The sequence below is a fragment of the Melozone crissalis genome, unplaced genomic scaffold (genome assembly GCF_028551555.1).
Source record: "Melozone crissalis strain CALT ecotype California unplaced genomic scaffold, PUWL_Pcris_2 ptg000009l_1, whole genome shotgun sequence".
Taxonomy (NCBI): domain Eukaryota; kingdom Metazoa; phylum Chordata; class Aves; order Passeriformes; family Passerellidae; genus Melozone; species Melozone crissalis.
In genome coordinates, this window is record NW_026535787.1 from 3293059 (window position 1) to 3308803 (window position 15745).

Here is a 15745-nt window from a genome sequence, read left to right on the forward strand (position 1 = left end):
TTCCTCTCCTCCAAAAATCCCATGATATAAACACAGACTGAGGAAAAGGCAAATAAAAAGAGCTCAGTTTACCATATTTAAGTATTCTGCTTAGGTACATGCCTACTTTGTCTGGGCTTTAGTTGGTTCTTTTTATACTCTCTTTGGTTCTTCAGTTATTTTCATGTAAAAACCCTACATCAGTAGGTTATTTACAAACCATACACTGCCATTAAGGGCAACAGTAAGTGAATTTCTAGATTTTCTCAAGACTTTTACCCACTTTGGGTTTTTTTGTTCCTACATTTGTGAGCACAGTCACATTCATGAACTCTGTACAAAAAAGATAGCGCAGCTTTCACGGAGGAGCAGAGCACCTCTGCCTTTGGAAGCAGAACTTTGGAGTTGGGTGAGTATTGGATTAATTCTTTGGTGCTGGTTTCAACCTAACAGTTGCTAATTTTGGTTTAGTTCTGGTCAGTGATATTCCTGTCCTTTGGGGTAAATGCCATGCCTTGAGCAACTCCAGTGAGTTGCTGGACAAGCACTGATTCTTCAGGAGGTTTGAATTGCTGTGATGTATCCATGAAAAGCCCAGTCCCACTCATCATTCTCTTTAATTTCCTTGGGATTTCTCTTTCATTTCACCCCTCCCTTCTGCAAATCTGCACTTCCAGGGTCAAACCACCCCAGGGCCAAGAACTAGAGGATGTGTGCCTGATATTTTGGACCCTGTTGGAAGCATTTTTGCTGCTTGGCATGGCAGGGAGCACAACTAACTTCAGCCCTTCCCAGCTGGAATGGCCCTGCTGGAGCAGTTCTTTGGCTGGATGAATCTAAAATGAGCTGCATCCATTCCGTGCAGCAGAGCAACAGTGTCATTTTGGCACAAATGTGTTTGTTTAGTTGAATTCAGGAGGTGTCTGGGATGTGCCACCTTGTTTTTTATGAAAGAGAGCACCCAGGTAGCTTGCAAGACATCTGGAGTGTCAGGCAATGATTGGTTTGTAGCACAAAACAGACTTTTGGGATAAAGATGAGGAAGAGTGAGCTTTAATTAAAAATCCTCTCAGCTTATCTTCTCACTCAGGGGAATGTGATTTTTCAACCATTAAAAGCAACTGGAGCATGGCAGTATTTTTAATTTTTTTTTTTTTCTGGAAGGAGAAATAGCTCCTAATAGAGTGAGCTGTGCAATTCAGAAAATTCAAATGGGCCTCATTTGCTCTGCTCTGTAGAGGATGCAGTTTCTCCACTCACATCAAACACCCATCATGCTAAACAGGGAGTCAACCATCAGCTGAATTAAACAAAATCCAGGGAATTGCAGGGAAACTGGAAAAAAGCCTCAGCTTGAAAAGAAATGACAGAGCAGCACAAAGCCTGGATGTTTGTGAACACAAAGTATCATTTCTCAATTGCCCAAAATACTGGGTTCACCTGCTCTGTTGTTGGAATTGATCTGCTTAGACAGATAAAATATTGGCAGTTATTGGAAAGTTGTCAATAAATCAATAACTGATGTAAAACCATTTCAATTGAGCACGTTTTCTCCACCTATGGTGCTGCTGAACAGCAAGATCAGGCTGTTGGGAGAGGCTGGAAGATGAAAACACAGAACTGCAGAGAACTTTTAGTTCTTTTTTGATATTGTGATATTGCTCAGAGATATTATAGCTTCTCTATGCCTTAAATAGTATGTGTGTTTTACTGATATTATTTTTTCTGTCCTTTGTAGTTAAAAAAAGTTTCAGGGCCTATATCAGACAGCAAATTAACTTTTTTCCTCTATGTACAATGCTTATTTTGTAGTAGATGAAAGTAGGGAAAAAAAGTAAATAATCCCACAACTCTCTCCTTTACTTCAATTGCTGAAGAAAAAGTGAATAAGAGCAGGTGTTTGAAAAACCCTGTCACATAAAGATTTCCACTTTCTTTGGAAAGCAAGAGCATTGAAGGGAACCTACAATTCCTGGTTTCCTCAAGAAACAGTAACGCTGACCTTCCTCTAATCCTTTTGACCTACTATTGTAAGGCTGCTTATAAACAGAAATAGAAACCACATGCTGTCAGTCAGGGCATCCTTAATTTCTCATCCTGAGTAAAATCAAACGAAATCCTTTGTGAAAGAGCTCATAATTCTTTTCCTTTCTCGCAGCTGAGAAGGATCATAATGGAAAGTGACACTGAAAAATCACAGGTGGGTAAGAGTTGTGGCAACACCTTTTGGAGCTGAAAAATATCCATCCAGGAGAGAAAAGGATGTGGGTTTGGTGGCTTTTTTGTTTGTATGTTTGGGGTTGGTTGGGTGGGTTGGGTGGTTTTTGTGTGTGTGTGTGTGTGTGTGTGTGTGTGTGTGTGTGTGCTCCTACAAACAGCATCTTTATTATAACTACCTTATTTTAAAAGGGAAATTAACTATCCCTCAGAAATTAGAAATTAGTGTAATTGTCTTTTTAAACCATCTCAGAGCCGTGGGATCAGTGGGGATGTTCAGGCAGGCAGACTGTAGGCCAAAGGAAAACCCCAAAAATGCCTTCAGCATAGATATGAGGACCTCAGAAAAGTTGGTTTGCACAAGGAAATTGTGAGGAACCAATTTAATTTTGATTCAGACATTTTGGTTTGTCTCAACACTGGTTGTCAAAAAATCATTCCTTTTAGGCAGTTTGACTTGTAAAGGTAGATAGAGACTAAATAAATTCCAGTTTGTAGGACTGGGTATCTTCACAAATTACTTTTAATTACAGATGGAGATATCATCAACAACAAAAAAAAGGAGAAGTATTAAAGAGAAGAGCAATTTTTAGAGAAGTCCTCGTTGGTCTTGAAAGACACTGTCCAAGTAGGAAGAAAATCAGAATTCCACTTGCCAGTATTCATAAATAATTGATTAGAAGGTGTCATGTGCCTCTAGAAGATAACATGATTCTAGGAAAAAAAATATGTCACTATTGCTTTTTAGGAGCTAATTGGTGTTGTTGCCACTTTTTAACCTTTTAGTCCCTTTATTTTGTTATAAATGTTGCTGTTTCTTGGCTCCTCATTTATGCTAAGGCAGTTTTGATTATGTGAAAGAATGGGTTGCACAAACATCTCTCAGGATGGGGTTAGGTGTTAATGAACCTGCTCTTTGGTTAGGGACTGCAATAAGTCATCTTATTATTGGGGCTCAGTACATTTTAAAAAATTATTTTTAATTATAATTTTATTTAATTTTTTACATTTTTTTTTATTCCATATCTTCCTTTAGTGAGCTATAGTAAGATATTGTCTGGTGTGCAGTGTATCAAGCATCCTGGATAATGGATTGCCATCCCAAATATCTAGCCATTCAAGTGATGGATTTTCATCCCATGACAAGTCAGGACCAATTGCTCTTGGGGTCAGAATAGAACTGGTGGTGCAACCGTAGTTCAGAGCAGCACAGAGATTATATGAAGCCTTCTGCTTCCATGAAGTTCCTCATTTGGTCACAAAGTTACTGATTTATAGGAAATAAATGTGTCTGCATATTTCCCAATATTTGAGTGTTAAAAAAAATCAGTGAAAATCTGATGTGACTGAATTACTAAATTTTTTGTCTCCAAGCTATTTGGAAGCACATGGATAGTGAGGTGATTGCTCCTTAATTCTTTTTGGAGTGATGGATAACAGCGACTGCTCAGGGATCCTATTGCTTGTCAGAATGGGTTTGGTTAGGAAGAAACACATCTCAACTCCAAGACCAGGTTTCTCCTAAAAGAAAAGTACAACCAGCTGGGTGTCTTTAGGAGATGCTGGGTGTTTTAGATGTTCAAACCCCACAGAGCAGATATTCAGGTGTAAACTTGTGTCTGTGTGTGCTGGCTCCACTGGAGACTCAGGACTGGGCCTCCCCTACCCCAAGTTGGTGTGAATGTGTGTGTTTTCTTATATAAAGTGCAAAGCTGTCTCTAAGAATGATTGAGACATGCACTGTGGCTAAGAAATGATCTAAAGAAAGTATTTTGAGAGATCCTGATTAGTGTGTTTAGTGTATTGGTGTACCTTCTGTACAGAAGAATTTCGTATTAAAAACAAATTGCAAACAGTGGTGAACTTTTGTGCTTAAAATGTAATTCCAATATTTCTATTGTTTTCTTCATCAGGTTGTGCTTTAAAGTCCTGAGATGCCATCAGTTTTGGGGAACAATCTCTATCAAGGTCGTTCTGTTTGCTGCGTCAGTCGCTCGCTTACACCGGGAGGACCCCGCGGCACACGGCGGTGCCTCGAGATGCCAATTACTCTAATTTGGAATTCTGTGTACAGTAATTAAAGAGCCAGGTAGCAGCAGACATGTGTTACCCCGAGATAACCCGCTCCTTGGAAGGATCATGAGGCAGGAGGTGAAGTGAGTGCCTCCAGTGACCTGGGGAAGGCATTTATCTCAGCACTGCACGGGCCTGGGGGGGCATTGCCGCTGTGCACCAACTATCAGCACTATCAGCTGCTCTGAGATTGATTGCAGCGTGTCAAACAGATGTTTAAAACATGTTCAGCCTTGTGCATCATGTGATAATTATGTCTGACTCTGAAGGGCCAGTGTATCAGGTGTGAGGAGATAGGAGCATGAAGTGTTTGGGTTTGGTTTTTTTTTTGTTTTCACTGGGATATGCATGACTGGCAAAAGTTATCTTGAAAGGGACTTTGAGCTCCAGAGTGCCACAGCTTCAGCAAACCCCACATCCATAATGCAGGAGAGTGCTCACGTGGAACTGGCTCAAGTGGAGCATTCAGAGCTGGTGTGTATTATTCCTTTTTTTTTCACAAATGTAGGTGTGCATGAGTGTGTGTTTGCGCACCCAGAGTGATCTCCACAGCGTTTATTTTTAACCCATGATTATTTTTACCCTCTGCCCAGTGCTGTGAATTGTTTCACTTTTCAGGTGACTGACAGGGAGCGTTTTTCCAGCAGCACAGAGCAGTCTGGCACTGTCCCTGGGCCGAGGGTTGGCTGCTCAGCACAGCCCTGGCAGACAAAGGGCTTTGTGTGCCTGCTCTGCCCACAGGCTCCACATCACACCCAGGAGAAAGGTCTCTCTTTAATCTGGGCTGCTCGGGAAATCAAAGGGGGGGGATTAAAACAAGAGCAGTGACTGATTTCCGTAGGAGATCGCTTTCCTGTTTCATTTGATAGAATGAACAGCAGAATCAAAGCAAGGTTAGAAGCCCCATGTACCTTTTTTTTTCCAGCAATTTTTGTGATGTCAGTTCACAAGGTGTTATAATAATGGAACATATGTGCAATAACGATTTTAGAAATTTTCTTTATTATTTTTACCTTAGAATAATTTACATATAGCTGCTCTGACAAGGTGTGTGCCTTCTGAGTCATCAGGCTTGTAGTTAAACATGTTAAAGCTGATTAAATCTGCAACTGTTTGTTTCTTTGCCTTCTTTTGATCTCTGCTAAAAATAGCCCCAGTGCCTTCATAAGAACTAAATTTCAAAGGCATGGTGGGATGTTGCTTCAACAGTGGACTTGAACAGCCAATAATGAGCAGCAAAAATCTGGTTTGTGCTCAGAGGAAAGAGCAGTGAGAGGAAGGCAGGAGCTGTGCAAGAGTCCCCAAGCTTGGCTGGGCTGCCAAGTGCTTTAACAAGGAGGCAAATGTTGTGCCCTTTACTGGCAATGCCTCCCTACAAGTGAAATGTGCTTCTCTCATGTGTTTTAGACAAACTGGTGAATTTTTCCTTCCCTCCTTTTTTTTTTTTTTTTCCTGTAAAATGATGTTAAGGTGGCAGTGCAGGATCTCTGCTTATTCTGTGCTGGCTTTCTTTGCACTTCAGTGGAATCCACATGGGATGGTGATACCCAGCTCTGCATTGCTGCTATTTCTCACTTTAATGACCCTGGTAAATCTTTAATGATTGCCATCACTGTCAGAAGGGGACAAAGGGCCCTCATCTGTCTTGATGCAACCTAAGAGAATACGCTCACAGATGTCAGTTAAAATAATGGCATTGGTGGTAGATCACTTGGATTTTTATGGGTACCCACCTCTTCTTGCAAAAAGCAGCACAGAAATCCCACTCTTAATCATTATAATCACTTAAAAAACCCTAAATGTCTATGTCTTAGGTTTTGGGGTTTTTTTTATTAACTAGGGCAGCACATTCCAGACAAAAAGGATTGAGATAGGCACTTCACAGGAATGGGCCTCCTCATTTCTGTGTTCCAGAGCAGCTGAGACATAAGATCTTATTTTAAATTAGGCATTTCCAAGTGTGAGATTTTCTTCCAAAACTTGCCTGAAAGTCCATGTCAGAAGAATCCATTCAACATTAGAACAAAGCTTTTTCCACCACTCAAGCATTGTTTCATCATGAGTGATTTCCCTATCATAGCACAGCCTTTAAGACATAATTCTCTCAAATTATGGGGTGTGCTGGCAACCCTGAGAGTGAGAAACTGGATATACACATCTCCTGCTCTCATTAATAGCGCTTGCCTGCCTAATTCAATGAGCAGCACAGGGAAGATGGAGCCCCGTGGGTCAACAGCAATGGATTCAATGAGGTCTTCACCTTCTAAAAATGTCATTAGTGGGAGTAAGAGCTGGCTGTGGGCCCTGGTGTTTGCTACAGCCCTCTGGAGAGCATAAATCTGACACAGAGGTGCTCAGGCTTGCCTGGGGAAGCTCCCACCCATTGTTCAGTGCCTACCACTCTTGTTCACTCCATTTCTCCTGTGTCACCAGCTCATCCAAGCATAGGGACAACCTGTCTGCACCCTTCCCAAAATTAAATGTTGATGCCAAGTCAAGTCATGTCTTTAAACGAGTTCAGTTCCCACCAGAAGCTGTCCCCACTTAGTTTTTCATGCCTGGTTCAGCTGCAAGGCTCAAACTCAGTTTGCAAGTTGATCTGGACAAGGAGAAGGTTTTTCTGGTAATCTCTAAAGCAGGGAGTTGGTGGCACTTCTGCTTAGTGGTGATGGACTGTGGGCTCAGATTAATCTCTCTCCTGGAGCTCAGCATTTTTGTTTTCCTTATTATAATGTACCCAATGACATATTAAATCTAAAGTTTTCTTGCTTTCCACAGAAATTTCAAGGCACTCTCTCTCTGAACCAGATCAGTAAAATGTAGGTTTATTTAAGAACCCTCCTTCTTGGGCTGTTGCTCAAAACAGGAAAAACTTGAGAACTTTTCTGCTGTATGTGGTAGTTAATATTTGAATCCATTTAAAATCCAGAGCATGAGATTAGGAAAGTGTGGAGGCCTGGAAAACCACGATGTAATCTTATTATAAAAAGCTAAAGAAGTATTCAAGCTCTAATAAATCATTATGTTATTCATAAACTATATATTCATAGCAGATTTTTATTACACTTCTATGCTCACCTAATTTTGTAGTCTCTTTTGATTTTGTTTTTGTCTGCAGTTATTTTGCACTTCTAAGACATTTGATCTGTGTTTTCCTTTAGACCTCTGCCTCTTTGTATAGATTACTAGAAAGGAGCTCAATTACAATTTTGTCTCTGATGTGGATATTTCTTTATTGAAGGTTGTACAAAGGCATCCTTTCTCAAGCTCCATTTCAAACAGGGCTTCAAATATAAACTTTAAAAAAAATAAAAATAAATAAATAGCTAATCTGAGCAGGCCAAGACATGCTTAATTTCAGCTCTCATGGCTGTGTGCTTGGTACAATGTCAGCAGCAAGTGTTCATAATCTTCTGTGCTACACAGTTTGAGGAGTCTCAGGCCTCCCAATATTCTATTTGAGGATTTTATGTTCAGCTCCTTGAAAAACAATAAGTTCTTGAAGAATGTGTCATAGTACTGGGTTCAGCTGGAATTTGAGGATGCAGAATTCCTCTGTTAAATATGCATTTTTTCCCCCTTGGATGTGGGATTTCCTGTTGGCATTTTGTGTTTTCCTGCTGCAAATAAACACAGCACAGAACTTTGCAGTCTGGGATGAGGCAATGTGAGAGCGTTCTTCTGGGAATACATTTTTTACATGTGTTAATATCAACGATGCAATAGTTCCTCAGTTAAAATTTTCTCTTAAATGTATTTTAACCCACTTTGGCAGATATGGATTTATAGAAAGACTGTTCACCCTACACTTACAGCACTTACTGTGATTGCTGGGTGAGTTCTGTGAGAATTTATGAGCAACGATATTAATTAGTTGAGTTATACATTTTATTAGATACAATTTTCCAGCCATATAATTCTTGGAATCTGAAAGGCCAAAATTGACCTACTTGGGGTTTATTCCACAGGCAAGGCTAGAGATTTTTAGTCTTTCTCTGTAGGCATATTTTTAAGTAATGATGTAATAGTTTGAATCCATTTCCATGTTGTAATATTTTCTTGGTGCTATTTTGTCTTCAAACATCTCTGAGATGAAAATTCAATTGATTTAGTGCTGCTGGTTTAGGAAGAGAGGGATGCATAACTGAGTTTTCCCTGATGATATAAAGACTAGATAAGAATATTTTTAGTTAAAGAAGGCTTGGATTTCAAGTTGCTAAACATAAAAATCTTTTAAAGTATTTGAAACATTGATGGACTTGATGTTAAGGAGGTATTTCAGAGACAGCTGGTATTTGTGTTTGACGTTATGTCCTGACTGCTCTGCAGGATACAGGACTGTTCTCTATAGACTTCTAACCTCAAAGGAACAATCTTGCTGCTAATATTTCCTTACTGAGATGGATGGGAAGCAAAACAAAAAACGTTGTGTCTTCCCAGCCTCTGAGTGGAAGGAGATGATGGGAGCTGAGCTGCACTTGATGGGAACAGGAATCGCCACACTTGGCAGGAAATGTCGCCATTTTTCACAGTATCAAATCCAGGTCTGGCTGACAAACTGAACATGCTAAATGATTGTTGGGCATGGGGGAGTGGATGCTTCAATAGAACACAGATTGAGGAGGAACAAAATGTCATTTGTAAGCTGTGTGCTAAAGCTTGGACCTACAGGTGCATTGTGAGCCTGAAATCCCCCACACCCTGAGACCTCCATGGGGCCCAGGAAAGGACCCAGATGCTGCAGCCACCTCCCAGCTGCCATCTCAAGCACATGATTCTCCTGTAAGTTATATTTCTTTATGTATTTTAGCTGTGTCATTTGAACTGAAGACAGTGAGGGTTATGCCCACTTGCATAGGAGCTGTATTTGGTTTTTCTGGTCATCTCTAAAGCAGGAGATTGGTGGCACTTCTGCTTAGCAGAAGCATCTTAGTAAGCATTAGCTCTGAAGAGAAGAGTGAAATTGTCCTAATTACATTCTTTATTGTTTGGTTTATGGGGTTCTAAATCAAGAAATATGTTAAGTCTTTCCTGTTTTCCCCCAGGTCTTGTAAATGGTTGGTTTTGTGCTTCCTAGAGGAAAATTGCGGTTGTTGCTGCTCTTTTTTGTTAAAACAAGAAAAACTTTTCAGTATCTCACCTTTAAGACATCTTGGGGAAATTTTTCCTTTTGATCTTCATTCATTCTTTTGCCCTTATGTAAACTTGAATTTATACTCCCTCTCTTACTGACAATCTGCCATGTCCTTCTGAGTTCTCATTTATTTGTCTCTCTTTCCCTGCTATCTTCTGCTTCCTGTCTCAGTAAAATTAACAAGCTCTAGCTTACACCACAGATCTGAATCTGATCCACTGGCTGATCCAAATATGCTGCTTGTTTCTGCATGTTCTTTGTGTCTCGAGTGAATTCTGCTTTAGCACTGCAATTACCATTACAGCTGATTAGAAAATCAAATTTTTTTCATTTGGAATGTTTCACAAAAAGCAAGTTTCTAAAAATGCTTCCATTGAACATTGTAGGAATGTTCCCTTTTTCTCTGTGAAAGACTCCAAGCAAATGTTGGGAGTTTTTTTAGCATTTTGTTGAGACTAGCACAAATGAAAAAAAAACCTACATTAGTTGAATTTTTAAAGTTACATAAGTCATGTAAATGTGGTCTCATACACTGAATTACCTTGTTTGTATATGTATTTTATGGTGCTGAAAGAAGTTACTGCAATTTCAAAGTCAGTATTATATTATATGCTATCACAATGAATGAGAGTATTGTGTCTTGCTTACCACAGACTGATTTTGGTTTTCCTAGAGAAATATGTCACAGAAACTCATGTAAATAGTGTCCTGCTCCTGTACTTCTGCTTTTAACTCATTGGCCCTGCCACACCTTACATTGTACACCCCAAATAAGGAGCAGTCCTTGAAAGTACTAAAAAACTGTCTTGAAGCTTGAAATCAGAAAGGATTTTGTTAGTCTTGATCCCTGCAGTGGTAGCAATGAAATAATGGAAATGATCTGGTGATCTGGCAGAGGGAGGAGGAATTCCAAGGAGGAATTTGGTGTCAAACCCTGCTGGCGGTGCCAGAGCAGAGTCAGGAGGGGAGGGCACCTCATCCCTTCATCCCTCCTGCCCACACCACACATTGCTCCAGTGACAGAAATAGCAGTGCTGCTTTCCCTGAGTCACTTGGGCATGTTCACTCTGTGCAGGAGATAATGAAGTGTTATTGTTTCCCCAGCTGATGGAAAGGGAGCCTTCCTGGGGCTGTGTTTGCTGAGTGCTCTGGCCGTAAGGGCAGCACTGCAGGCTGGGCAGAGAGATCTAAGCCTACATTGCACCTGAGCCTGATCTAAGCCTGGGGGATGAAAGCACTGATTTGATCATGAACCAGCACTGGCACTCTAAAGAGAAAAAACCAAACCTAGCAGCCTTGTACACTCTTCCTTTCTGTCTCTGATTCAAGCACTGAATCAAGCACATTTATGTGCACATTATACAAACTGCCAGTGCAGCCTTACTGGTGCTGTTATTGAAGCCACTGTTTGCTGTTTCCATAAAATTTAATACATGTGGGAGTCATCATAACACAAACCCTGCCATGGTCAGCCTTCAGATGATGTTTTGTCTCTTCCTGGCCTTTGTTACATTCGGAAAGCTGTGCAAATATCCATCAGCTCTCACAGCAGAGGGAGGAATTTCTGGTCTCTTTCACAGATGGGAAAATGAGGCAGGGTGGGAAAGGAGCTGCTGAAGGTCGTGTGCCCAGCAGTGTCAGAAACTGCATCAGAGCTCATGGCTCTTAAATGCCAGCTGGGTTTTGGGCTTTGTTTTTGTTCTGTTTTTCTGCTTCAAAATCAGAGTGGTTTTGGATGAGTTAGGTTGAAGTGACTGAGTTATGTTTAAATAAAATAACTGGACAATCTGCTGTGCACTACTTAATACCAATTCATATTGGGTCATCTTTCTCCTTATTTTTTTCCAGTAGCCCAATATTGTGTATTTAGCCTTTATGCTGCAGTAGGACTTTGTAACCAAACATTTCAGTGGGTTATCCATGTCTGAGAACAGTGCAGCTCCATTTGCAGATCCAAAAAGATGCCATGATAACTCCAGACATTGCAGTTTGGATCTGGAGAGCCCTGGGTGCTGCTTTCAGCTTTCCCTCAGATGTCCTGTGTGACCCCAGGGAAGTAATTTATTGCCTCCTGTCTTGTTTCTCATATCTAAAAACGGGCAATAATGATTCTTGCCTTTTGAGGGCCTGGGTGAGGGTGTCAGTACTCTGATCAAGAGGTGAGTAACTCAAAAAATTCATTTAGAGTTCTTTGAGGAAAATAAGCCAGGAAGTGAAGAATATCCTGCACAATATAATGACAGCACCTGTCTATGTCTGCTCTTTTCCCCTCACTTTTATGTCACCCCACAGAGAATTGTGAAGACTTAATTCTACTTTATCTCCATCCAGGATGTTCTGGACTTCTGCTTGCATCCTACTGGTATGTGACCCTTTAATGTTGAAGTATTGAATTAAATACCATCTCTTTTTTGTGTTTTTTTTTAATGCAATTCAGACTGCTGAAATCTGCTTCTGTAGTTCAGCAACAAAAGCAGGATCTGCCAAATTATTCAAAAATAATTAGAACAGATGGCAAAATATGGCATCTCAAACTTCCCAGAAACATTTAAAATCCTGATTACATTTCATAGAATAAATGTTGACTGAGATAAGTGCATTGACAGTTTTTGTTTCCCACAGACAGAATTATGGTTTAGTTACATTAGTAGAGACACTGTGATGTAAATTTAAGGCAAATCTCACAAACTAAGAAAATACAAATGGTAGCACCTGTATATTCTTTATTTTCCAATTGTTTGCATGACCACCAAGAGAGAAGTAATGTGTCACAAGTGAATTTTTTCTTTTATGTGTTTTGTTTGGTTGTTTTTTGGGTTTTTCCCCCTGCTGAAATGAATTTTTGTTCTTTCAGTCCAAAAACCTGATGGAAGCGTCTGGCCAAGTGAGTCTACCTGTAATGAGAAGACTTGTGAGGAGCTGAATCACACCCTGCCGTCTGAAGGAGCTCTTGGGTCCCTTTTCAGACCTTTCCAACCTCCTGCTGTGAGGTGAAAGTCGATCAGCACCTGTGGAGAGGCTCTCCATCACTGCATGGCCAGAAATGGCCTTTTTCATCCCGATTTGGAGGGCATTTCATCTTGCCAGGAGTTTAAAGCTATAAAATGGTAGGAGGAAGGTAAGAAAAAGGTTTTTTATTCTGTCATTTTAATGGCTTTAAAGCTCACTTCTGTAACATTTTCAGGCTTACAGGGTGGGGTAGTGGTAGGAATTCCCAGGGTGAGTGGTAAGTGAAAATGAGAAAGAGGAAGATGAGGTTTTTACTTCAATGCTAACTTTTAGGAACTGCAATTTTAGGGAAAGTAAGTGACCCAAGATCCACCACAAAGGGTGCTGGTGCTGTCAGCAATAGACAGATTCCATTCGTTTCAGTACACTTTCAATCAGGTAATGCAGAAGGAAGCCCTTTTTTTTTTGTGGGATAGATGTAGGTGAAAAGATAAATTCTGCTTACTGCTGACTCCTGTTTCTAGAATTGAAGAAATCAGGCCATCACCAGCATTTCAACCTCAGAGATACATTTTAGCTATGAAGTCCCAAAGGCAAAGAAGGGGGGAAAAAAAGAGTCAGAAATCAGCAGTTCAAAAATTTTTAGGAAATCTCTGGTGTTTTGTAGAGATGGGCTGTAGAAAGCTGACACCGTGGATGGAGACAACATCTACTTCCTTCTCATGATGGGAACACTAAAAGTACAGATGACAGCAATTTGTTCCTTTTTTAAGGTTTCAGGAATCTTGAGTGTTGTTGATAAGTTGAATTCTGTCAGCTTAGTAAGCAGTTTAACTCCTCATTCCTGATGCAAATAGATAACATGAGCCAAAGGGCTCAGGTGACCATTATCAACCAGTTTAGTCTTTTACTGATGGAAGAGGTGGCAGCAATCAAGTTTATGCAGGAGCCTTGGAGGGGAGGAGAAGAAATTTTTAAGTAATTTCAAATTCTTCTCTTATTCTGCTGGCACTTTGGCGAATTTGGGCTGATTCCTGAGGTGGTGTGCTGCTCCAGAGCTACCCTTCCCTGGGGAAGAGCCATTTGGAAATGAAAAGTTGTCCAAAGGAACGTTGTTGCAGGAATCTGTCACTTTGGCTAATGTTTTTGGCCAGAAAATGTAGTTCATTTTGGCCTGGAAATGAACATGGAGTGAAATGAGAACAAGAGAGAGTTAAATTTTCCTTAGGAGAGTTTCAAGGAGCTGCTTTGAACTCCGTGCACCTCACCAGGAGTTGCAGAGTGTGCATGTGGTAAATACAGTGCTAAATGCAGAAGAGTTGCTTGCAGGAATGGAGCAGCCAAGCTGATTTTGGCAGGGCACAAAGAACACATTTTGTGTTGGGATGTCAGAGTGCTCCCAGTTTGCTCTGAATCCAGAACAGCTGGAAGCATAACCCAGATCATCCACGTCGCAGGCAGGTGCTTTATCACCAGAAAATCAAAAGCTGCTCTGTTGCTATGAGATGACCCCTCAGTCAAATGTCAAAACTTTGAAATATTTTCTTAAGATGAAAGATTTTCTTAAGATATTCTGGAAGATGTGGAGGGCAAAAAGAGTTGCTTGGGGCTGATTGTTTCATTGATTGACAGTGTGTGAAGGCACCTTTGGTGTCCACTTGTACAACCACACACCTGGGAGGCAGCACAGGAGCTTTCAAAGCTCTCTGCTCCCCCAGCAGCAAAAACAGAGGGGTAAAGGTGGAAGCCTGGTCTCAAACTGGAACACACTGAATAACTCAAGTAATGAACTGATTTTAGAAGAAAATACTTTAATGGAGAGCATATAATAGTACCTAAGTCTAATTTCTAAACTCCTGATTAGGAGATTAGGAAATCTCTTGAGTTTTGGAGAGTTGGGTTGTAGGAAACTTGACACCATGGATAGAAGCACAGCTACTTCCTTGTCATTATGTGAACACTGAGAGGGGAGATTATGGCTTTTTTTTTTTTTTTTAAGGTTTCAGGAGCCTTAAATGTTGTCGGTAAATTGAATTCTAAAAGCTTAATTAATGGTCATTGCCAAATCTAGGGCTGGTTCTTTTAGGGACTGAGAGGCACAGAGGGAGAAACTACACACCCCAGAGCTGCAGCAAGATGAACCTGACTGCATTTCATTTCCCTATTATTTAACTTTAGGTGAGTAAATTGATGCTGAAATTGTACAATATGTGTGGCAGGAAAACTGACACCACTAACCGCATTTAAGATTTTCAGTGTAACAGCTTGGTTACACTGAGCTTGGTCCCAGCAGTGAGTTTCAGGCTCTGGAGACACCATGATTTGCTGCACACACAAAGAATGCTGTCAGGTTGGGTTATTATTGTTTTATGGTGTTTAATTATTGTGTTATCATGAAAACTGCTCAAGTTGTTTCCTAGAGCAAGTCAAGACAGCTGCCAAAGTAACATCACTTTTACATTTTATCAAGTCACCATAATCAAACCACCTTGCCCTTAATACTTTTAAAGAGTAGTGAAAGGAAATTTAACTTCCAGAGAAGAGAGTAAGTGCAAGTCCCAAACAGGACAGGATTTTGTGCTGCTAAGTGGATTATACCTCTCTCAGGGTACTCCAGATTTTACAGGCTCAAATCTGAATTTCACATATGGCCTCAGCCCTAGGCCAGGGTCCTACTTGAATTATTCCAGACTTGTACATAGAAAGCTGTGCTCCAAACATGAATCCAATTACCAGCTGCAGTCAGGCAATTGAATGGCTACAGAAAAAAATAATCTGTGACACTGGGGGGTGGGAGGGAAGGGAAGCAGGGGGAGGAGTGGGGAGAGGACTGTGATTTGTGTGGTAATCAAGAGGAGAAGGTCAATTGTAATAGAACAGGCTGGTTTAGGAGACAAAGCTAATGCAGGATGCCTTCCACTCTGTCGAGGGATGCTATCAATAGATCTGCTGCTTTCATTACAAAAGATGTCACTAAGTGACAAGATGAATCCAGGCAGGGGAAGAAGGGCTTCTGATGGATCAGGTGATTAAAACCTGGGCTGCCGACGGGCAATTAGCAAACACCAGGCTGATGACCTGTGCAGGAACTCACAGGAAGGGAGGAGTGGGGAAGGTGCAGCAGTGCACACACACAGGCAGCTGCCTCTCACTGGTGACACTGAATGGGATTGTCTGCCTCTTTTCTCCCACTGGGAGCCCCTGAATAGGAATCCCAAAATGCCCTCTGTCCCCAGACAGTACATAGGTTTGCTAACAGCTTGATTGGAACTTAAGGAGCCAGAACTCTGCTTTTCTGGAGGCAGCAGGGTTAGAAATGAACACCCATTGAAACCTTTTAGGGTGGCTGTGGCTGCTCAGAGCCTGGTTGGAAGTGTCAGTGCACCCATGCAC